At 38.9% G+C, this 25,528-nt stretch overlaps 1 long non-coding RNA gene across 1 annotated transcript; it reads left to right on the forward strand.

The window, feature by feature from the left end:
- Positions 1 to 6,009: 6,009 nt before the first annotated feature.
- LOC142436305 (uncharacterized) lies at positions 6,010 to 24,352 on the forward strand. Its single transcript, XR_012781869.1, has 4 exons — positions 6,010 to 6,093; positions 7,099 to 7,189; positions 15,772 to 15,888; positions 24,281 to 24,352. It is a non-coding gene; the product is annotated as an uncharacterized LOC142436305 (long non-coding RNA).
- Positions 24,353 to 25,528: the final 1,176 nt, after the last annotated feature.

A 25,528-nucleotide genomic window follows, 5' to 3' on the forward strand; every position in this document is an offset into this window, starting at 1 on the left:
GCCATGTGCCCCTGGGGGTGATTGATAATGTTCTCTAATATAAAATTACAATGATGTCTCTTAAGATTAACCAGAGATGTACGTAAACCATAGATAACATGAATGGGATTTAGACTTGCATTTAATTCTAGCCCAATATGAGAATTAGTTCTTGTGACTTGGCCCTTTTTGATGCTCACTGAAGATATGGATGCTATAGCAAAGTGTAGTAAAGAAATTTAGATGGTATGATTTTTAGAAAGAATGGCGCATGGGGGTCTTATTTTTCAACAAGCAGCCTTCTGAGTGAAATGTCACCTAAGTCCACATGGAAGAAGCACATCAGCCTTTGTGACCAGAGGAGTGTGAATAATTAAAACTCAAATATGAAGGAGGGAATAGTATTAGAGCTTAAATTGTGAACACCTGATTTGCAGAAGGATATGGATGACAGTGGAAATCCAAAATCATTTGCAAGTTCCACACAAGTGGTTTAAGATTCCGGTGAATCCTCTCTGACTCAGTTGAAGGATGTCATTAGTCTTGCTATCAGACAGAGAGTGTTATAGAGATGATTACAATAAAGCATGATATCATTTGACCTCTGTTTTGACCCATTTTACTTCAGTAAAAACAAAGTGCAGGGGAAATATGTATGGATAAAGCTCTGTGAGTCCTCTCTGAGCATAGACAAGTGTTGTGGTTAGCCTTGCTGTTATGCAGAGTGCATTGGAAAGTGGATTATTGCAGATGCAATTCCTTTAAAATTTAGCACCATAGCCATTGATCTCCTTTTTGACCCATTTTAAATTGATTTTAGTTTTTTATATTTTCTATCTTTTCAGTTGGGATACTTTTGTTTTACTTTGTTATTTTTAGTAGGTTTTTTGCTGTTTTTAAATGTTTTAGTGTATATGAAATCTAGGGTAGGTATATCTATTGAGACAATATCTTGATTAATGGTTCCTGAGTTGTGGCCGGGGCGGTTTGAAGGAAGTGAGTACAATAATAACAGTGAGTACAAGAAGGAAGAAAATGTTCTAAATTCGATTGTGGTGATGATTGTACAACTCTTCTTAATATGATTGAACCATTTAATTATATAATTTGCGATGGACTTTTTAACAGTTTATTGGTATATAATTCACATATCGTTGTAGAATCATCACCATAATCAGGTTTAGATATTTTCTTCATTCTTGGACTCATTGTTATTAGCTCCCCATTTCCTCCCCACCTCCCCTGCCCTGCCCCAAGGAACCATGAATCCAGTTACTGCCTCTGATTCACCTATCTTGGATTTTATATACAGAAAAACAGTGAAAACAATAAAAACAACACTAACAAGACTATGAAAGTAAAACAAAAACCTCAGTCAAAAGAAAGCTACAAGTATCTTAAGAACTAGAACACATTTAGATGGCTCATAAGGGAGAGCAAATGGTGGGGTGCTGAGTTTGAACCTAACCGCATCCGCAGGAATCCACTGCGCTCTGCATGCTAGCGAGGCCCTCCACCCCTCGTCCATGGTCACAGTGAGGCTCCAAGGGTTTGCTTCATGAGTATTTTCCCTTCACTTTTTTTAAAAATTGAAACAGCTTTAAAATGGGTCCAAAGGAAAATCAAATAAGATATACTGCATTTTGATCTATGTCTGACATATTGATTTACAGTGTCTGATAATAGAGCTCTTCACATCCCTCAGCTATAACGAGAGGGAATTCACAAGAGGCTTGATCTCTTTGTGGACCCTCTAAATGGATTTTGGGCTTCCACTGACAACCATAGCCTTCTACAAACCAATTGTTCACAATTTAAGCTTTGATATCATTCCAGCCTTTAGATTTGGATTATGTTCACACAGGCTGATGTGCTCCTTCCATGTGACACCCCACTTAGATGGCTGCTTGTTTGAAAACAAACCTTTAAAATCCCCAACACTATTTTTTCTAATAGCTGGGCACCATCTAGGTTCTTCACCACATTTTGCTGTAGACTCATATCTTCAGTGATTTCTTCATGAGGGCAACCACTAAGCAGGACCATGTCATAAGAACTAGCTGTTCTTAGATTGGGACTAGAATTAAGTACAAGCCTAAAATCCACTCATGGTTTATAAATGACTCTGGTTCACCTAAGAGACATCATTGTCATTTTATGTTATAGAACATTATCAATTATCATCCCCTTGCTGACTCATGACAACTTTATAGGGCAGGGTAGAACTGTCCTGTGAGTCTCCCAGCCTGCACATCATCACAGGAGTAAAAAGCCTCATCCTTCCCCCACAGACTTGGCTGGTGACTTTAAACCGTTGATGTTTCACTTAGGAGTCTAATGTGTAGCCGGTACACTTTGATGGTGTCATTAGTTTAGCCAATGTTACAGAATTTAGAACATTGTTGAGAAAGGGAAATTATACAAATATGGGCCAGCTGTGAACTGCAATACATGAATTGTTGACTTGTGTAAATTAAACCTTTAAGTGACTGAGCACTATTTACAGAAACAACAGGAGTTGGTGATAGGGCAAACGTTCCAATAATATTTACAACAGCAGAGCCACACCTGCCATAAAAAGCAAAGAAGCATTAAAACAGACTGGTAGTTCTGGGCCACTGTTCTTGGTGGCAAGAGATTGAAACCAAGTCCCGTGCTGTGGTTGACTTCTTTCACTAGTTTAATGACATCGAGTCCCATCCATATTGTAGATTGTGCCAATTCTTCATTTCTCCGATTGGCTGAGTAACATCAGCAGCAGCAGTAGTGTGTACACATATATATCACATTTTCCTATTCATGGGCATTAGGTGGTTCTTATCTTCACCCATTGCAAATAGTATAGCAAGGAATGTTGGTGTACAAGTCTGTTTGCATGTCTTTTCAAATCTGGGTGTAGTAGATCAGATTTTTGTTGAGTTGCGACACTACTACCTACATTAGCGATACCATTTTACATTCCTACCAGCAATGGATACAGGAAATTTTTATTTTTTTGGTAGTGAGTTTGGTTAGGTTTATTTATTTTATTAAATCATTTTATTGGGGGCTTGTATAACTAACTCTTTGCACAATCCATAAATCCATCTATTATGTCAAGCACATTTGTTGCCATCATCATTCTCAAAACATTTTCTTTCTTCTTGAGTCTTTGGTATCCGCTCATTTTTTACCCTTCTTCTCCCTCCCTCCCTACCTCACAAAACTTTGATAATTTATAAAAATTTTTTCATGTCTTACACTGTCCAATATCTCCCTTCACCCACTTTTCTGTTTTCCACCCCCAGGGAGGGGGTTATATGTGGATCATTGGTTCCTCTTTTCTCCCCCACCTTCCCCTTACCCTCCTGGTATTGCTGCACTCATTGATCCTGAAGGGTTTATCTGCCCTGGATTCCCTGTGTTTCCGGCTCTTATCTGTATCAGTGTACAGCCTCTGGTCTACCCGGATTTGTAAGGTAGAATTGAGATCATGATAATTGGGGGAGGAAGCATTAAAGAACTAGAGGAAAGTTGCGTGTTTCATCAGTGTTATACTGCACACTGACTGGCTCGTCTCCTCCCTGTGACCCTGCTGTAAAGGGATGTCTACTTGCCTACAGATGGACTTTGAGTCTCCACTCCGCACTCCCCCTCATTCACAATGATGATTTTTTTTTGTTCTTTGATGACTGGTACCTGTTCCTATAGATACCTCGTGATCACACAGGTTAGTGTGCTTCATCCATGTGGGTCTCTATCTTCAAGCCTTTAAGATCCCAGAGGCCATATCTTTTGATAGCTGGTACCATCAGCTTTCTTTTTCACATTTGCTTATGCACCTGTTTTGTCTTCAGCAATCATGTAGGGAAGGTGAGCATCATGGAATGCCAATTTAATAGAACAAAGTGTTCTTGCATTGAGGGAGTATTTGAGTAGAGTCCCAATGTCCTTTAATACTAAACCTATAAATACATGCACATTAGATCTACTTCTCCATCATCATATATAAATATTGGCATGTACACACCTGTATTTAGACCTTTAAATACTCTGACTCCTAATTCTTTCCTCTATTTCCTTTTGCTTTCTTCTTGTCCCACTATCATGCTCAGTCTTCATTTGGATTTCAGTAATTCCTCTAGGTTATACTGCTCTTGATCAAGCCCTACCAGGCCTCCTGCACCCTCCTGGCCATTGATTTTGAATCACTTATTGTTCCCTTGTCCCTAGGTTTGTTAACACCCACTTCCTTTCCCCCCACCCCCGCCTCCCCTGCTCCCATATCTCCCCAGAACCAGCAGTCCGTTGTTTTCTCCTTCAGATTGTTTATCCCGCCTATTTTTTCTAGATAGAATTGCAGAGATAATAATATGCACAAAAAACAAGACAGAGCAAAACGAAGCAACAAAAGAAAACCAAAAAAAGACAAAAAAAAAAAAAAAGAAAAGCCTGTAAATAGTTCAAGGTCTGTTTGTTGACCTTTAGGAGTGTTTTCCAGTTGAGTCTGATGGGGTGGCACACTCTGGCCCCAAAGTCTATTTTTTGTACTCCCTCAAGACTTCTTTGCTCTGCTTCCTTTGCTGTTCTGTTGCATGGCTCTTAGTGTTTTGCCTCAGTGTGATGGGGTCAGATTGGGCACAGTTCCCACACTGTGTTTCCAGTGTTGTCCCCTGGTAGCACTATGGGTCAGTGAGGTACATCGTGTCTCATAGTGGACTGGCTATATGGTCCTCTCTGCTTTGACTTCTCTGAGTGGAAATATCGTCCTCAGGGCTTGGTGGGCCAGGATGTGTTCCACTTTGAACTACTTTCTTGTATTCATAACACTTGTAAATTCTTGTTTTAAAAATTTGTCCCCCATCTTCCTGATGTCCTTCTGAGAAAACAATCACTGTAAGCAATGTCTGGTTAAATTATATATCAAAAGAAATCTTTTTATTTACCCACCTATAAATGTGATTTTTTTAGGACATTTGATGTATGTTTTTAAGTACTTGGTATTTGGTGTATTTGTGCTTAGTTTGTACAATGTAGACCATAATCTGGTACCCATAGAGTGACAGCAGATATAAAAACCTAACAGCACAGGGTGTGCATTTTTCCTGTTTTCAGGGCCTAGTGCATTATGTGGAACAAAGCATGGTGGACCCTTTTTATATTCATCTAATTGCTTTAAAATGCTAAAGTAGATACTTACTCCTTTTGTTCTTCTGGTTTTAAAATGTGATCCATATCAAGTGTCTAAGAAGATGTGCATTTTATAGGGTGAAACTACTTCCTCTGTATATGAAAAAACCCTAAAGTATAGTAAAAAATATAGATGGGGAAATAGCAAATATTTGTTGAATGAATAAACTGCTGACTCCATGTCCAGCTACAGTAGTGTGGTGAGGATTCGGAAGTGCTCCTAGAAGCGGAGTGCTCATACAATAGAAACATCATGTAAGACCACCTTCTTCGGGCCATGATGTCAGGTTTTCTCTTACCTCAGTGAACAAATAGGACACTTGTCTTTTGAAATAATAGAAAGCAATCAGTGTGCAAAACTGTACAATACCAAATGGTTAAAGGAGATTAAATTATTATAGTATCATTGCATTGACAAGTTAGTTAACTTGGCTTTTTCTTACTTTAATCTTGTAATGTGTAAATAAAAGTTCTGAAGTAGAAGCAGCACAATTTGCTTAGGTAAACTGTTACGTACAAATAGGTAAAAATGTGTACGTGTATCAGTCCTTTGAAAAATATCATGGAAAAATTAATTTTTTTGGTTCTGTAGTGCCAGGAACTGGATTTAATGGTTTCTTGTGGGGATTGTAGGGGTGGTTGGTGGGAAACAGGAAGCTAATAACAATGAGTACAAGAAATAAGAAAATGTTCTAAAATTGATTGTAGTGGTAATTGTACAGTTTTTTGTATAATTCTTAATAACTATTGAATTGTTTGATGTGAATTGTTACATGTCAATAAAACTTAAAAATTTTTGTTGTTCTGCAGTGTATTTATCCATTTTCTCTTTAATTCTCTTCCTAGTAATGAAGCAAAATCAGACGGAAGAAGCAATTTGATACCAACCATCAAATTTCGGCACTGTTCTTTGTTAAGAAATCGACGCTGCACTATTGCGTACTTGTAAGCTGCTGTGATTTTACTTGTAGTAGCAGGAAACAAAGAAGAGTTTTCCATGGGGTTTCTCAATTAAGTTTCTGGTTGATAGCAACAGATCTCAGATTTATTTATCTCTGTGGTTATGCATGGAGCCCTGGTAGCATGGTTACTTGTTGGGCTGTGATCTACATGGTCCACAGTTCAAAACCACTAGTAGTTCCGAGGGGAAAAGGCCGTGTTTCTATTCCTGTAAATAATTACAATCTCGGAAACCCACAGGGGTTTGCTATGAGTCAGCATTGGCTTGATGGAAGTGAGAGTGTTTTCAGTGTTTATGCGCTGGACTGTTAACCAGAAACAGCATTTCAAAACCACCAGCTGTTCTGCGGGGAAAAGATGAGGCTTTCTACTCTTAAAAAAGAGTTACAATCTCGGAAACTCACTGGTGCGCTTCTATCCTGTCCTTACAGTGTCAGTATGAGTCAAACAACTCCATGTGGCAGTGAGTTATTTCTTTTAAGTTTGATTTAATGTAAGCATTTTAATTTCGTTTTTCCAGTTTAAAATTTGTATTGTAAAAGATTGCACTATTCTTGAAAGCAGAGAGAATAATATAGTGAAGCTCCTGGAGTTGTCTTATAAATTTAACAATACATTTTCCATAATTTATGACATATGTATGTTAGGCTACTTAAAACTAAGTACTAAACATCAGATAACATTTTACCACTATATACTTTAGGATACATGTCTAAGAAATAAGGGCCTTTCTGATCTTTTTCCACATTACTGCTGTGTCACCATCACAGTTACGACAATGAACAGTGCTAGGGGCATCAGCCCAGTTCCTATTCCCGATTTCTGGTAGTCCCAAAGATGTCTTCTTAGAGTAGATCTATTTGCATCAGAATCTTAAAAAAAAAAAATCCACAAATGACAGTTTAGTTGATAAGATCCTTGAGTCCTTACTGATAGAACAATGTCTGATTTCCTGCTTGTTTGTATGCTAATACTCTCTCAATGTCCTAGGTATGACCGGTTACTGCGGATTCGTGCACTTAGGTGGGAATATGGCAGTGTGTTGCCTAATGTTTTACGATTTCACATGTCTGCTGAAGAAGTAAGTTAGCACTTTTTCAAGTTAATGATTTTGGGAAAATACTGAGATCCTGGCTTTTTTTTTTCTACAATGATGTTTACTGGTATTTCTCTGTTTTCTGTAAATTTTCTATATTTTGTTTGTGAGAATGTGTAGAGGTAAATATAAACTACTAACTCAGCAGTTTGTATATATAATTTATTGACACATACTTTTTGAATTAAGCAACCATTCTTACCATACTTTTCTGAGTTATTCCTCACTAGCATAAACTTACTACTCCAAGATTCCTAGCTAATCTTTTGAGTTGCTATCATTTGATCCATGATTTGATCACCTTTTCAGCAATAAGTTTTCAGCGTTTTTTAAGCAGTTAGTACTTACTGCGATAGGCATGGGAAGTATAAAACCAAACTCATTACTCTCAAGTCGATTGTGACTAAAACTGCCTCAGAGGTTTATAAGGCTATACATTATTTTTGTTTTGAACTGTCTTATTTGGCACATAATCCATATACACTATCAATCTTTATGGAAACCAACTGCCATATTTTTCTCTTACAGAGTAGCTAAGTGGATTCAAATTGCCAACCTTTCCATTAATAGTGACAAATGTAGCAACTGCCACTGGGGTACCCTCCTGGAAGGGAGTAGTAGTAACTAATTCTAGTGCTACAGGGAAAACTGACAAACAATGAAAAAAGGAGTTTCTTTTATTTATTAGTGATTCATCAGTGGAGTTGAAAAGCCGACATTATTCTTAGGAGATATGTAGTTTTCTAGTCAGCATGAATAAATATTCAGAATAAGATGAGTATTTGTCACTGAAGGTAGGGTGCTAGACCAGTATTTCAAGATAGAACATTAGAGTCAGAACACTTGGTTTCAACTCCTGACACTGCTTTCTAATCTTGGGCAAGTAACCTCATTGCTCTGTGTTCACTCCTTTATTTACAAAATGGGGTCATAGTGTGTCCTACTACAGCCTTGGTTCTCAACCTTCCTAATGCCACGACCCTTGAATAGAGTTCCTCATGTTGTGGTGATCCCCAATCTTAAAATCATTTTTGTTGCTACTTCATAACTGTAATTTTGCTACTGTTGTGAATTATAATGTAAACATCTGATATGTAGGATATATTTTTAGTTTACAAATTGAACATATTTAAAGCATAGTGATTAATCACAAAAATAGGTAATTATATCTTGTGAAATACTGATTTCTAATTATAAATAAATGAAATTTTGTCTTGAAGCATGGTGTAGCATGAGTAACAGTCTTAATATAACAATAGTGAACTACATTGCTACATTTTGCGACAGTGTGCGTAAAAAGCCAGAAGGTTGAGATAGTTTCTTTCTCACTAGATCAGAAATTCTCCAGACAGTCTTTGCAAGAGCACAAGATCATCTTCCACAACAAATCTACTTCTTTATTTAGACTTGATAACAAACAAGCTGGAAAACCCTGTTTCACAAAGATAAGTTGTTGGAAATGGAAGAAAAAGGTGCAACACAGTCTCCGACAGAACAGGACCTGACTGCAAACACTTGATCCAGAATTTTGTAACTGGCATTGTAGAGAAATCAGTTCTCGCTGCATCGCTGTTAGTTCAATAAACGTCTCTTGTGCTATCTCAGGAACATCTTCAACTTTGACTGTAAATGGACTTCTGGCAAGTGCAAATGAGGTGTCGGGTAGATTTGGAAAGTACGATGAAATTTCATCTGCAAGCATATGCAAGTGTTCTTTCACAGAAATTGTAATCCTTTTGTCTGGTTCAGTGTCATGTTCTTCAAAGAAAACAGATAGGGTAGGCATGTAAATTTTATTTTCTTTTTATTATTTTTTTGGTAAATTTTATTTTCATCCAATTTTTTCCCCCAAAGCTGATGTTTCCTTTGGAATGATCAGATATTTTCAGATAAATCAAGGCATGTTGCATTTTGTCCTTGCAGTAATAAATTGTAACTCATTCAAGATGGCAAAGATGGCAATCAAACTATTTTCTGTATCTCACTTTTATCGCTGCAAAATGCTTTGAACTGCGGTCATGTTTTCTGATAAAAAACGTTTTGAGTTCATCACCATGCTCAAAAACACCTTTTAAAACTTTTCCTCTGGACAACCGCCTCACTTCAGTTGCGAAAGCAGTAGACTGTTTAAAGTGCTCGCCTTTACAAAATTGACAGAATTTATGATGCTTCTCATTACTTCTTGTAACTCTTTTGGCCGTGTATTTGTTGCTAATATTTTCTGAGGAGTTATACAGTGAGTTCCGGTGACTTTCGGTGACTCAGTACCAAACGTTGAAATTCAGATTGACATCCTAGCATAGTGGAGCATCATCTGCAAACACCACAAACCTTTTCCCAAGAGATCTTATGCTCTTTCAGAATGAACCAACTATCAAATACATCACGTGTAGTAGTTGCCATTTTAAGAGGTTTGCAAAAAAAGAAACTCATATTTAAAGTCGCCATCATTAATATGCCTCAGGTAAACAGTAACTGTGAACAGTTTGCAACGTCTGTAGATTCATCACGCTGGATGCTAAATATTGGAAGTGGAGCAGATTTACTTTCCTGGATTATCTGATCAAGAATATCAGCAGCCTTGTCTGCTATTCTTCTGCAGGCAGTGTCATTTGATAAGAAAATTGCGCTCAATTTTGTAACAAATTCATCTCTGATCATAACTCGAACAATTTACTGGCCCCTGGCAACAGTGAATCCTCAGCAATGGTGTAGGGTTTCATAGCGCTGGTGATTCTGAGTGCCACCAAATATGAAACTTCAATGACTGCTACGTTTTGTTTGTGGTACTTGCCACCAGTGTCAAGTCTGGCTTTCTTGAGTTTATCATCAGCTTTGCTTTTAAAATAGTTGGTATCCTTGCCAGCAAAGCTCGGATATTTGCTATCAAAATGGCATATTAGTTTGTTCAGCTTCATAGATTCAACTAATAGAACTTCACAACAAGTAAGACATTGTAGTTTCTCAGTTCCTGCTGTCATTGAAGTAAAACCATACCATAAAAAATCCTCACTATCTTTTCTTAACGTTCTTCTACATGATCCATTGTCATGGGATGGTTGGCTAATGAAAATAATATATAACCATAGCTTTAATAATACAAAAGATGGCTCTCCCTCCTCCACCACTGCCACCTCCTCCTGCTGTTCCTGCAGCTGCCTGTGTGCTCGTTTGGTGCGGACCTGGTACCTCTTTTGAGAAGACTTCAGCATTCACCCTGGCCAACAAAAAACTCAAGGGAGGAGTCAAGACTGAGAACAATGATCAGATTAACTTGAAGGTGGTAGGGCAGGATGGTTCTGTGGTGCAGATTAAGATTCAGAGGCACACCCACTTAGTAAGCTAATGGAAGCCTATTGTGAACAGGGTTTGTCAATGAGTCAGATCTGATTTGATTCGACAGACAGCCAATCAATGAAACAGACACACCTGCACAGTTGGAAATGGAGGATGAAGATACAATTGATGTGTTCCAGCAGCAGACAGGAGGCATCTTCTAAGGGAGCCTGCTCCTTTCCTCCAGAACTCTCTTCCAGCCGACCAAGAATCCATTCTCGATTAGAAAACCACAGTTTGATTCCACCACCTCCTGACAACTACAGTATAGTTTTCTCTTTATTTCATTTCCCCTTCCTCATTCCTTTATTGTACACAAAGTAACTGGTGCATGTACACAAGCATATTAAATTTTTCCCTTTGTTTATTTATTCGTTTACTAAATCACCAATGGTATGTTTTGATCAACATCAGGTGGAGATGGGATGGGGAAAACACTGGTTCTGTGAAAGCTCCCCTTCTCCATCAGTGGCTTGCTCATTCAGCTTCTCTCTTTGTATTTCAGTAGGTTATTTTGCTCTCACTGTTTAACAAAAACAAAAAAAATGACATGAAAAAAATCCTTGCATGCCTTGTTCGATTGAAGAATTTTTATGTTTTTCATTTATCATTGTAAAACCAAGGACAGTTTTATAACATTTTTGTATGTAGCTATTACATGTAGGGCAATCTGTCTTTAAGTAGGCGTAAATTACTCTCAATGAAGCCTAGATAGTTTTCCCTTCAAGTCAAGCGCCTTGTTTAAATTTCTTATTTAAAAAAAAATAGTACTAAAGATGATACATGGCACAATTTAGTCAATACAGTTTATTAAAATTTCCTATGATTTAACATTCTCTATGTTGTGTTTTTACATACCTGTTACTATCACAAGGAGCAGTATTCACATCAACCACAGCTGAATATAAAAAGACCAATCAGCATCCAGATAAAGTTCCCATGGTACAGATATCGATTTTTTGCAGTAGTTTATGATTTTACCCAGAAATAATAATTCATGAAGTGTCATTTACCACCAATACTGCTGCTTTTAACACTGTCGCTGCTTTTAACACAGTAGCTGCTTTTAACACAGCAGCTGCTCTCTACGCATGTGTGACTTGTCCACATAAACACATTGTGGTGCCAACCCTGTCACATCCACCTTTATTTGTACAAGTTGAATGTGATGGGGTTGTCTGATTATGTCCTTACGCTGCGTACACGTATGTGGGCAGACCCTCCTGGAGATGGATAGAGGAGCAGTGACTTGGTTCCTAAGACCATTGGAAATACATGTTTTCCAATGGTCTTAAGTGACTCCTGTGAAAGGGTCCTTTGACCCCAAAAGAGGTCGTAACCCACAGGTTGAGAACTGCTGTATTAACAGGGTTGTTACAGGATGATTAAGGCTGCCCATTTGGAACATAGCATAGAACGGAATGTGATCAATGCTGTTATTGTGTGAGTTTGGTATAGTATATCACTTATGAAAGAAAGTGTTAGTCTGGGTTGACTAGAGGAACAGTCATACACTCATGTGTATAAGAACTTTATATAAAAGAGCAATTATATATTGAGAAAACATCTCAGCCCAGTTCAGATCAAGTTCATAAGTCCGATATTAGCCTATATGTTCGGTACTAGTCGATAAATTCCTCTTTAGATTCACAGTATATGTAATGATGCCAAATGCAGGAATATCGCAGGCCAGTGGGTAGAAGGTCTTGTGGATCCAGTGGCAGTGTATGCATTTCAGTGTTGGCACGGGTCTCCTCCAGCTCTCTGACTGTCTCAGCGCAGAAAAGGAAGGCAGAGAGACTGGGTTTGATCTCCATTGAGCTACTTATTTCTGTCATGCCTCAAAATGAGGTCATCAAGCTGCAATTTTATTGACAGGCTGACAGGATATAATGTAATTGCCACGGCATGTATTCAGTAAATTTGCCATGAGTTTTATAAACAATTTACTTGCTAACTGCATTTAAAAAATTTAACTTGAGTTTAATTGACATAATTCATATACCACACAACCCAGTGGTTTAAATATATTAAAAAGAGCTGTGCAGTTATGATCTCCATCAATTTTAGAACATTTTCTTCAGTCTTAAACTCACCATTTGCCCCAGCCTGCCCTGTCCTAACCCAAAGAAACTGAATCCATTTATAGTCTTCACAGTAACTAAGTCCTATCCTAGATTTTATTTAAAGAAAATCATATGCGTATGGATTGTGATAAGAGTTGTATGAGCCCCTAATAAAATGTAAAACACAAAATAAAAAAAAAACACCTAACTATCCTAAGTCATCATGGCAAAATATTGAATGCTCAATAAACCACTGAAAACTCCAAAAAAAAAGAAAGAAAATCATATGCAAAAAAACAGCCCTCAATCCAAAAGAAAATATAAAAACTAGAACAAATTTAAAAGGGACCAAAAGAGAGAAAAACAATAACGTTAAAAATTATCTGTGTTAATCTACTTTCCAATGCACTCAGTGTATAACAAGACTATTTCCATTCTTTGTTCATGGTCTAAGGAGATTCACTGGAGGCTTAATCTGTGTGGGAACTGTGCAAATGGAGTTTGGGCTTCCACTGTCATCCGCAGTCTGCTCAGGTTTTAATCTCTAATACCATTGCCTCCTCTGATCTTGAATTGCTAAGTACATTTCCATGCTTTATTTTTATTCTGTTCATGTTCTGGAGAAAGAAACAAAGTACCTCAGCTTCTTGAGGGAACTACTAAATAATTACGTTACCAGTTAATTTTTCAGGTTCTTTTTCCATGGTCTTTGTGCCGGAATCTTACATTAAGTGGACTTGAGGGGTGCCTCTTTATTATGGTGAAATGAACAGAACATGTTCTTTCTCTAATAACAATAGCTATAGTATTTTTTTAAAAACATAGAGTGTTTAAGAGTAATAGTTCTTGTAGGATTTTATCTTAAAATTTAAGTAACCAATAGATGAGGATTTTATTTTAAACATAAATACATGAACTTGTCGTGCATAAACTTTTTTAGTTTAGTACAAGGTAGTCATGACAAGGCACACAAGTAAGACTTCAAGATGCTGATTTTCGAACCAGAAAATTATAATTAAGAATTATAATGTTAGTCTTGAGATTAGATTTCCATACTTTAGACTTCATTTTGACCTTGAGTTCAATGGAAATCCCTTATAGCTGGGGTCCAAATTCGGTGTTAATAGAGTCTCTACAAGGTCTAGTCTATGGAGAGAATCACTGCCTCTGCCTTTTCCTTCTCAGAGCATAAACCGAAATTCAGTTTCTATATGTGAACATTTCACTTTGAACTCACCGATAAGGGATAGGTGATGCCATCTTTAACAAAGATTAGTGTATTATTTTTTTCCATGAAGGTAGACAAATAGTAGTTTACAAGTTAGAGACTCCAAGACACTTTAGAGAGAGATAATCTTATGTCATAATTTCTTTTTTAAAAATCATTTTATTGGGGCTCATACAACTATTATCACAATCCATACATACATACATTAATTGTGTAAAACACCCACTGCCATTGACTTTTAACAATCCTTAAGGATGAGCAAAGTAGAACTGGCTCTTTAGGTTTCTGAAGCTGTATTTCTTTATAGGAGCAGAAATCCCCTTTCTCCCTAGGTGTAACTGGTTGAGTCAAACTGTTGACCTTGGCTTTAGCCAACACATAACCCAATACTAACCAACATAGTAGTGGTGGGTGCCTTCTCGTCAGTTCCGCCTCATAGTGGCCCTGTCTAGATCAGCATGAAGTACTACTGGACTCTGCATCCTCACAATTGTTATGTTTGAACCCATTGTTGAGTTACCGTATCAATTCATCTCCTTGAGTTGTTTTTGTTTTTCCCACTGACTTTGCACTGTACCAAGTATTGTGTCGTTTTCTAAGGACTGGTCTCCTGAAAACATGCCCAAAACTTGTGAGACAAGTCTTGCCATACTCATCTCTAAGGATCAGTCTGGCTGTGATCTTCCGAGACAGATTTGTTTGTTCAGTTAGCAGTCCATGGTACTTTCGGTGCTCTTTGCCTACATGCTAATTCAAAGGCATCTATTCTTTGGTCTTTATTAATTGTTGTCCAACTTTCATATGCTTATGAGGCAATGGAAAATCCCATGGCTAAGGTCAATGGAAAATCCCATGGCATTGCTCAGTCCTCAAAGTGTGACATCCTTGCTCTTCATCACTTTAAAGTAGAATTTCAGAAATCCAAAATATGTTTAGTGAAAGAAATTTGTCACAAAATAATAAATACTGTGTGGATCTATTTAAAGTACAAATAATGAACAGCACTAAACTAGTGTTTTAGGGATGCATTCTTGGGTGATAATGTAAAATTTTCAGAATGGAACAAAATGATAAGTCCCCATTTTGGGGCTGAGGATGTGTTACTCCTTGACCAGGCTGTTTCTTAATAATGTCATTAACCTGTACATCTTTGTTTTGCCTACCTTTCTGTAATTATACATAAATAAGATTCTGAGGAGATTGCAACTAATGTCACAAAACAAAATATATATAAATTATTGTATAAAACATGAGTTTTCTCTGTAAACTTTCACCCTAACCATAATAGACTTTAAAAAATAACAAATGCCTTTTATTATTATTTCCTTCCCCCAGCCCTTTGGCAACTCTTAATCTACTTTTTTACATTTATAGAATTCCGATGACTGACTTTCCTACAAATGCAGTCGTAAAATAATGTGACCTCTTGCGCCACTTTACATGTGATAAAGGTTTACCCTTGTCAGATACAACTTAGAACTGAATTCCAAAGTAAGCCTCACTATCTTCTATTGTGTGCACTCCTCATTTTGCTTGTCCTTCCTTCTCTTTGGGGACATTTGCATTGTCTGCTCAAGCATGTTGTTCCATTCTTATAAAAAGAGTCCGTGCAGTATTTAAAGCGACCATAACTGAATCATGTGTTTTTCGTAGTGTTGTTTCTGGTTGAATGGTTTTTTTAGATCTGTGCTTAGGTCTACTGGTTTGTAAGCTATGTGATAACAAGAATTTTGTCTGTTTTGGTTGAATGCTCCATCCTAAGTGCACAGACAGTTCCTGACTCGTAGAAGACAACCATTAATGTTCGCTATATAAATACAGGAATGCCACACTCATGATCTACATGGGCGTATGTGCTGTTTGAAGTCACGATTACACAATGTTGGCAAGCTTGTTTTCTTTGTCACTTGGTAAAAAGACCATTTTTCTGTTTTCAGATAGAATGGTTCAATTGTTATAAGAAGTCCCTTGCTACTTACATGAGGTCATTGGGAGGAAATGAAGGTTTGGACATAACACAGGATATGAAGCCTCCCCAAAGCTTATATATTGAAGTAAGTTTTACCTCTTGAGAATGGATTTTATTGAATGTGTGGATTATGCTCCTATTATGTAAGAAGGAGATATGAATATAGTTTTGTTAGGTGCCACCAAGTCCTATTCATAGTAACTAGATGTACAACAGAATGAAACACTGCCTTGCCCCGCACCCTCTTCTCAAACATTGCTGTTTGAGCCCATTATTGCAGTCATGGTGTCAATGTGTACCACTGAGAGGCTTCCTCTTTTTGACCATCCAGGGACTTGCCATCCAGATGACATATACACGGAGTCGGCCTCTTTAAGGGGCACTCCCGCTGTAGCTCTTCCAGCATAGCTTTGTTTGCTCTTCTGGCTGTTGATGTTTTGTCAGTGCTTTTCTGCGATATCATAATTCATAGTTATCAATTCACCTCTGTCTTATTCATTGTTCACCTTTCATATACATATTAGGTGATTAAAAAATAGCATGGCTGGGGTCAGATAAACCGAGGACTAGTTTTCATAGTTTTACTGAGATAAAAGGACCCCTGGTGGTACAGTGGTTACACATTGGGTTGCGATCAGCATGGTCCGCAGTTCAAAACCCACAAAAACTCTGTCCCTTGACTCCACCCCTTGAGGGATAAGATGGGGTTCCTGCCAGGTCTAGAGGCCAGGTGTGTGGATTTCTCACCCAATGGGGGGGGGGGTTAAATTAAACCTCTCAAGTCTACTTTGAGATTGGTGCGGGAAGTGCTAGGCTTCTCTTTCCCCCTTGCCCCCTAATTGTGTTGTTTTGCTAACACATTTCCTGCTTGGGGGTGGCAAGGTGAGGAATGTTGAGCAAGGGCTGGTGGAACTGTAGAACAAAGCAAAAGTTAAGCTTGGCTAGTGACTGTCTGCACCAAGCTGACTCTGCAAAGCTGTTCTTCACCAGAGGACAGCAAGCCAAGAGGCTTGGTCAGCTGGGTTAGCTCAGGGACCAGAAAAAATTGGCTATGCCAGGCAGGAGGGACGCTTCCCCAGCGTGTGGACAGCCTATAACAAAGAGGGGAATCTGTTAGTAGTTGCTACTGCTCTCTCAGTTTAAGAAGCTTGGATGTACTTCATATTGAGATTCTCTTCCATGAAGTTTAGGATATCGCTCCTAGTGGACCTTCTCTATAATTGCTGAGAGTTGTCCGAGTTTGTTGTCTGACAGTCATTTTGCTGACTCTGCTGCTCTTTAACACTTTAAAGAAGTCTTTTGCAGCATTTATCTCATGGCTTGATTTCTTCACTAATTCCATGAATGTTGATTATGCATTGAAATAAATGAAATCCGTGTCAATTTATTTTTTTCTCTTTTTATCATTGTGTTTATTGGCCCGAGCATGAGGCTTTTTTTTTCCATCGAGCCATAATCCCTACAGAAAGCTTTAGTCTCAGTTCTTCATTAATGTGTTGAATCCTCTTAGCTTTCCATAAGCAAAGTTGTATCATATGCATATCACAAGGTCTCTGCTTTTACACTGGACATTTTAATACTTTCATATTGAAAGTTACTACCACTAAGGAAGTACTTACCAAGGAGCTTCAAATGTTTCTGGGATTTTTTTCAGTTTTTAAATTCCATATTTGCACACACTTGAAGTCCCTGTCATATAGTTGTCATTTTGTTACTTGTTAAGTGGGTTATCCTCTCTTTGCTCCTCATTTCTTCCAGTAGTACCACGTACTTTGGCGCTTAGTTAATTTTTGGATTTTGAACCATCTTTATTATCCTCTTTTGTATACTTTTGAATATTGAATAAAGAAGACCAAAGAAAAATGTTTGCATTCAACTTAGGTGTTGGCTAAATATGTTAGGTAGCCAGAATAGGGGCCATAAAGGGGGAGTGTTAGTCTGGGTAGACAAGAGAAACAAATTCATAGAAACTCATGTTTATAAGAAAGAGGTTTATATAGAAGAACAACTGAATATTGCGAAAACGTCCCAGCCCAGTCCAGGTCAAGTCCGTGAGCCCAATATTAGCCCATATGTCTGATACCAATCTGTAAAGGCCTCGTCAGACTCACGAAACATGCAATGACTCCGATTGCAGGACGATCTTGAACCAGCGAGTAGAAAGTTTTTGGATCCAGTAGCATTGTAAACATCTCAGCGCTGGCAGGGTTCTTCTCTATGTAGCTTCTCTGGCTCCAGAGGTCTGTTGCATCAGGGTAGGTCCGTGTGGCTTTCCCAGCTACCAGGACGTAGTGCCATGTGTCTTGCCAGTAGAGCATCTCCAAGGAAGTGAGCTGAGAGAGAGAAGCGTCTCCTGTTTAAGGAGGAAATACTGGAGTTCCCAGAATTCTCAGGCGAAGGCAATGCCCACACAGAGGCCTCACTGGCTATCCTGATTGACCAACTAGACTCCACCACTTCACTCTTAATCCTCTCAAGTCCCAAATTGACATCAGATTACATAAGCACCACAAGGGGGTTGTCTCCGCACTAACTGCATAAGGCTAAAGCAAAAGGATTGGAAGAAATCAGGCATCCATTAAATTTTAGAACAATCAAACTGAGCATGCTCAGACAAGAGCTCCCTCCGCCCCGAGGGGAGGTCCACCAGGGCACACAGATTAGGCTCAGTTACATTACCTCACACAGGTGGGCCTAAACTCAAGCCAGTGGAACCAACCAATACCTTCAACCATGCTTCCCCCAGCCGTTGTGGAGAGGAGGGAATAAAGACCCTGCCTTGACTTCCTTCCATTCCAGCATTCTCCACAAGTGGGGGGTGGGAGCCCTTTTGGCCCCTGGGATTTCCTGGTTCCACGTGCTGGGTTACGTGTTCCTGTTCTTTCTATGTGTTTTTTCCCCATTCAGCAGTGAACCCATGTGCAGTTCTGCGGATCCTTGTATGCTTTCTTAAAACAATGTGTATTTTTTGAGGCTGTAATACCTGAAACTTCCCTTTTCCCCATAAAAATCACTTGGATTACAAACCTGCTTCTGCTGTGTGAATTCTTTCAGGTACCTGAATCCAGGAACCTAACACCTTTTTCTCTATATTGCTTCATCTTGCAATCTACTCTCCTTGTATTTCAATCTAAAGGAATGTCTCAACATTCCCTCAGGTTTTATTTGTTTTCTTGAATTTTATCCTCATTTATAAAGGAAAGTTTTGCTGGCTATAGGAATCTTGGATGGCTGTTCATTTCTTTCATTATTTTAAATATGTGACTCTATTACCTCCTGGTTTCCAGGGTTTCTATATATGTAAATTGGTACTTCATTTTATTTGATATTGTCAAGATTTTATCTTTTTTTTAAAGAGTTTGATGATAAGATATTTTGGTGTGGATCTCTCAGGCTTTCTTCTGATTTGGAAATTCTTAAGTGTCATTGATATGTACATTCTTGTCCTTTGTCAAGTTTTGGTAATGTTCTGCTGTTGTCTATTAAGTTTTATTTAGTTACCCTTTGCCCTCTTCTGGGACTTCCATAATATTTGCATTGATTTGCTTGATGGTGTTCCTTGGGATCATGTTTCTTTACTTTTGTTCCTCAGACTCAATAAGCTGTTCTGTTCTTCTGCCAACTCAAATATCCTGTTGAGTTATCCAGTAACGTTGTTTCTCTTATTTGTTAGTGCTAGTAATTGGATTGGCTTCTTTAAATGTAGGAAGACATATCAGAGGGCCGTATTTGACTTTCTCTGGCTTCACTGTTTCCATGAGGCAGAGTTCAGACATGCCTCCATCCTTCATCCTTCAATATCTATTCTGACACCACCCACTCCTCCCTCACACACTGCCTTTCTGTCGGGTTCAATTATCGGTCCCAGTTGGCCTCACAGAACTCACAGACAATATTCACAATTTAGTGGGCTTATTAAGGAAGGTAACTAGTTACCACAAGTCAGCATCAGGAAACAGTAAGTGTACCTCTCCTGTCATCCAGCAGTCATGTCAGTCTTTAGTCCTTAGCCTCTCAGTCACATAGTCCCTTTGCCTCTTTGGGCCAGAAAGGCAGCCCACTGCTCTGCCTCAAAGTATCATAGTCTCAGTATTGCTCCTCTGTTTTATGTCATGGACGCCTTGCCTCAGCTCTGGTCTTGGCCTAGTCCCTCTGTTCTGTCCCATGGTCTCTGTGATGCAGCCTTTGATGCCTCCATCTCAGTCTCTACCACTTCAGACAAAGATCTCAAGTATGTCCCACTAGGGCCTCTTACACCTTGATGGTCCAGCATTTCTCTGTGTTCCTGCTTCTGAGATGGCTTTTCCACATAACCATCCCTCCAAAATGGGATTTTAACCATAGCCATATAGGCTAGAATTGATAATACAATGCATAAGAGATGATTGCTAGATGGGCCTTATTCATTGACTACATCTCTTCATCTCTTTCTTAGGATCCCTGCTGGCATTGTAGGATAGGCATTGATTGGACTGCTAACCATAAGGTTCCAGAACCAAACTCTCTGGTATGGAGTCAATGCTGATTCCTAGGGATCCCCTATGGGTTTCTGAGTAGAAAGCCCAGGCTTTCTCCTACTGGTACTGGTAGTTTTGAACTGTCGACCATGCAGATTGCAACCCAGTGATTAACTGCTGTACCACCAGGGTTCTGAGGTTCTTACGGTTCAAATTTACCAACTGTTGCTCAGGGGAAAGATGAGACTCTTAGTTTCTGTAAGGATTTACAGCCTTGGAAAACCAATATAGGGTCATTGTGAGTTAGAATCAACTAGAGGGCGGTGATAGAATCTCTTTATAGATATTTTAATTTATGTATATATATATTGCTAACCCAGTTTTCTTTTGTTCTTTGGGCCTGTTTTTTTTTCCTAATTGTTTTATTAGGGGCTCATAGAACTCTTATCACAATCCATATATATACGTACATCAATTGTATAAAGCACATCTGTACATTCTTTGCCCTAATCATTTTTTTTACATTTTATTAGGGGCTCATACAATTATTATCACAATCCACACATATACATACATCAATTGTGTAAAGCACATTCCTACATTCTTTGCCCTAATCATTTTGAAAGCATTTGCTCTCCACTTAAGCCCTTTGCATTAGGTCCTCTTTTTTCCCCCCTCCCTCCCTTGCCCCCCCTCCCTCATGAGCCCTTGATAATTTATAGATTGTTATTTTGTCATATCTTTCCCTATCCGGAGTCTCCCTTACCCCCCGCCCCCCACCCTTCTCTGCCGTCCGTCTCCCAGAGAGGAGGTCACATGTCGATCCTTGTAATCAGTTCCCCCTTTCCAACCCACTCACCCTCCACTCTCCCAGCATTGCCCCTCATACCATTGGTCCTGAAGTTATCATCCACCCTGGATTCCCTGTGCTTTCAGCTCCCATATGCACCAGTGTAGAATTAGGATCATGGTAGTTGGGGGGAGGAAGCATCCCGGATCCGGGGGAAAGCTGTGTTCTTTTTTTTTTTTCTTTCTTTTTTTACATTTCATTAGTGGCTCATACAACTCTTATCACAATCCACACATATACATACATCAATTGTATAAAGCACATCCCTACATTCTTTGCCCTAATCACTCTCAAAGCATTTGCTCTTCACTTTAACTTTGCATCAGGTCCTCTTTTTTTTCTCCCCTCCCTCATGTGCCCTTGGTAATTTATACATTGTTATTTTGTCATATCTTTCCCTATCCGGAGTCTCCTTTACCCCCCCCCCCACCCTTCTCTGCCGTCTGTCTCCCAGAGAGGAGGTCACATGTGGATCCTTGTAATCAGTTCCCCCTTTCCAACCCACTCACCCTCCACTCTCCCAGCATTGCCCCTCATACCAATGGTCCTGAAGTTATCATCCACCCTGGATTCCCTGTGCCTCCAGCTCCCATATGCACCAGTGTACAACCTCTGCCCTATCCAGTCCTGCAAGGTAGAATTCGGATCATGGTAGTTGGGGGAGGAAGCATCCAGGATCTGGGAGAAAGCTGTGTTCTTCATCGGTACTGCATCGCACCCTGACTGACCCATCTCCTCTCCTAAACCCCTCTATGAGGGGATCTCCAGTGGCCGACAAATGGGCTTTGAGTCTCCACGCTGCACTTACCCCTTCATTCACTATGGTGTGTGTGTGTGTGTGTGTGTGTGTGTTTGTGTGTGTGTGTGTAAAATTAAAAACTTTTATACAATAGCCTATACTCCAGGATAAAGTGTAGCTATCTGCTTTATACTCCTCCTGGATCATTGCAGTATCCCCACTTTGGGAAACACTGCTATAGAGGGACAGGAGTATGGAAATACTTATAGTGCCCTCTCTGCAACAAACTTTGATTCACAGTTTTAAGGTAATAGTGATGTGTGAGCTGAACTATATTAAGCTTATATTTTATAGGTCAAAAATGATTGGATGTTGGCACTTTAATTTCAAGCATCTTAATGTAATCTAACATTCCATCTTCCATAAATTTTGTTTTATTTTTAAAATACTAAATGAAAATTAATTGATTGCTAAGTTACTGTGTAAGCAAAATGAAAGAGCATGAAACTGAATCTTTTAAATGTATTTTTAAGTATTCCTGAGAAACAAGAGATTGGAAGACTTGATTTCCTTTGAAAAACAGTTTGTTCACTCCCTCAATGCATGAATATCTCCTTTTATTAGATTGGAACTCTATGATGCTCACTCTCCCGACACAACGTCTGGAGCCAAAGTGGGTGAACAAGTAAATATGGTGAAGAAAGCTGATGGTGCCCGGTTATCAAAAGAGATAGTGACTGGGGTCTTAAAGGCTTGAAGATAAACAAGCGGCCATCTAGCTCAGAAGCAACAAAGTCCACATGGAAGAACACACCAGCCTGTGTGATCGAGTGGTCCCGAAGGGATCAGTTACCAGGCATCAAAGAACAAAAAATCATATCATTGACTGTACACCTCCATGATAGGATCGCTGAAGACAAATGGGTGCATAAGCAAATGTGGTGAAGAAAGCTGATGGTGCCTGGCTATCAAAAGAGATAGTGTCTGGGGTCTTAAAGGCTTGAAGGTGAAAAAGCGGCCATCTAGCTCAGAAGCAAAAAAGCCCACATGGAATAAGCACACCGGCCAGTGCGATCGCGAGGTGCCAAGGGACCAGGTATAAGGCATCATGCAAAAAAAAAAAGATATGTGTGTATGTATGTGTACATGTGTGTATATGTATATATGTATATGTATATATGTATATATATACCATATTAAATGAAGGGGGAAGTGCAGAGTGGAGACCCAAGGCCCAAGTGTCGGCCAATGGAGATCCCCTCATAGAGGGGTTTAGGAGAGGAGATGGGTTAATTAGGGTGCGAGGTAGTACCGATGAAGAACACAACTTTCCTCCAGATCCTGGATGCTTCCTCCCCCCAACTACCATGATACGAATTCTACCTTGCAGGGCTGGATAGGGCAGAGGCTGTACACTGGTACATATGAGGGCTGGAGGTACAGGGAATCCAAGGTGGATGATACCTTCAGGACCAAGGGTGTGAGGGACGATGCTGGGAGAGTGGAGGGTGAGTGGGTTGGAAAGGGGGTACTGATTACAAGGATCCACATGTGACCTCTTCCCTGGGAGAGGGACAGCAGAGAAGGGGGGTAAGGGAGACTCCGGATAGGGCAAGATATGACAAAATAACGATGTATAAATTACCAAGTGCACACGAGGGAGGGGGGAAAGGGGAGGGAGGGGGAAAAAATAAAAAAGAGGACCTGATGCAAGGGGCTTAAGTGGAGAGCAAATGCCTTGAGAATGATTGGGGCAAGGGAATGTATGGATGTGCTTTATACAATTGATGTATGTATATGTATGGATTGTGATAAGAGTTGTATGAGTCCCTAATAAAATGTAAAAAAGGAAAAGAGAAAAATATGATTAGGGCAAAGACTCTACAGATGTGCTTTATACAATTGATGTATGTATATGTATGAACTGTGATAAGAATTGTATGAGCCCCAATAAATTGTTAAAAAGAAAAACAGTTTGTTTTTAGATGTATGTTCTTTTATCCTGATGGATTATGGGAAGGATCTGGTCAATCTAGTTGAGGTAAAATGCTCTTTTCTTTCTTGTTTGCCACTGTTATGTCCCTCATTTTTATTCCTTCTGATTAATATAGTGCATTGTTTGAGAGGAAAACGTCCAACTATGTAGTCTCCTTTTATCTAAATCCCTGGTTTCCTTATTGGTAATACCATCCATGTATACATTTGCAAAGCTTATGTTTCCCTTCCCGGTGACGTAGGAAATTGAGATCTTTAGGTTTAGGACCACAGTAAATATCTGGGAATAGTAAGGGTCCTAAGTACACAGAGGAGGAAACAGACACATAAAATACAGTACTTTTACTGTTCGGGCATTTATATAATCCCACTTCATGTTATGATCACTGCATATTTTAAAAGGCAATTTGGATAAAATATCTGATTTTCTTTTCAGGTACGGTGTCTAAGAGACTATGGAGAATTTGAAGTTGATGATGGTACCTCTGTGATACTAAGAAAAAACAGCCAGGTATTTATTGTCTTAAGAATGTATACTTTGAACTTCAATAAAAGTATTGAATGAAGAAAATGTTCGAATCAATAGTAAAATAATTACCTTGTGATGACAATTTATAGCACAGGCATTATGTTTAATATAGATCACCTTGTTTTGTACTTTTTGTAAATGTTAAGACTTACAAATATTGAATATACAATGGACTGCAAAAAGTGGGAAAATTCCATTCTGTGATTCCATTTATCTACCATGTGTTCTAAGCAATGTACTAGTAAAATTTTTATCTATTAATTACAAACAGATATAATTTTTATGAGTATATTACTTGGGCTTTGTTTGTTGTTTTTTCATTCTCTTTTGTTTTGTTTTTTCTATAGCACCTATATCTTTAGTGACTTCTTTAAGCATTAAAGAGGGCCACATCCTAAGAACGCATAGTTCTTAGATTGGGGCTAGATTTAAATGGGAGCACAAAATCCATTCACATATCTGTGGTTTATATATGTCTCTGGTTCACTTTAGAAACAACATTATCATTTTATGATAACGAAAACTTTTCAAACCATCTTCCTGGGACATAAGGTAACGATAGTGTGATTCATTTAGCTAATGATACAGAATTTAAAACACGGTTGAGAAAAGCATATAGAAGTATAGGCTGGTTTCAGACATCAATTCATGCTCGAATTGTTGACTTATATAGATTAAATTCAAGTTTCTGAACAATTTATTAAAAAATCTTTTCTGGGGGGACTCATACAGCTCTTATTACAATTCATCCATACATACATTGTGTCAAGCACATTTGTACATTTGTTGCCATATAATTTTCAAAACATTTTCTTTCTACTTGAGCCCTTGGTATCAGCTCCTCATTTTCACCCTCCTTCCCCCACCCTCCCTCACGAACCCTTGATTATTTATAAATTATTATTATTTTGGCATATCTCACACTGTCCAACGTCTCCCTTCACCCACTTTTCTGTTGTCTGTCCCCCATGGAGGAGTTTATATGTAGATCTTTATAATCCCTTGCCCCTTTCTACCCTACCTTCCCTCCACCCTCCCGGTATCGCCACTCTCACTACTAGTCCTCAGAGGGTCATCTGTCCTGGATTGCCTCTGTTTCTAGTTCCTGTCTGTACCAGTGTACATCCTCTGGTCTACCCGTATTTGTAAGGTAGA

This window comes from Tenrec ecaudatus, unplaced genomic scaffold (genome assembly GCF_050624435.1).
Source record: "Tenrec ecaudatus isolate mTenEca1 unplaced genomic scaffold, mTenEca1.hap1 Scaffold_2105, whole genome shotgun sequence".
In the NCBI taxonomy this organism is placed as follows: domain Eukaryota; kingdom Metazoa; phylum Chordata; class Mammalia; order Afrosoricida; family Tenrecidae; genus Tenrec; species Tenrec ecaudatus.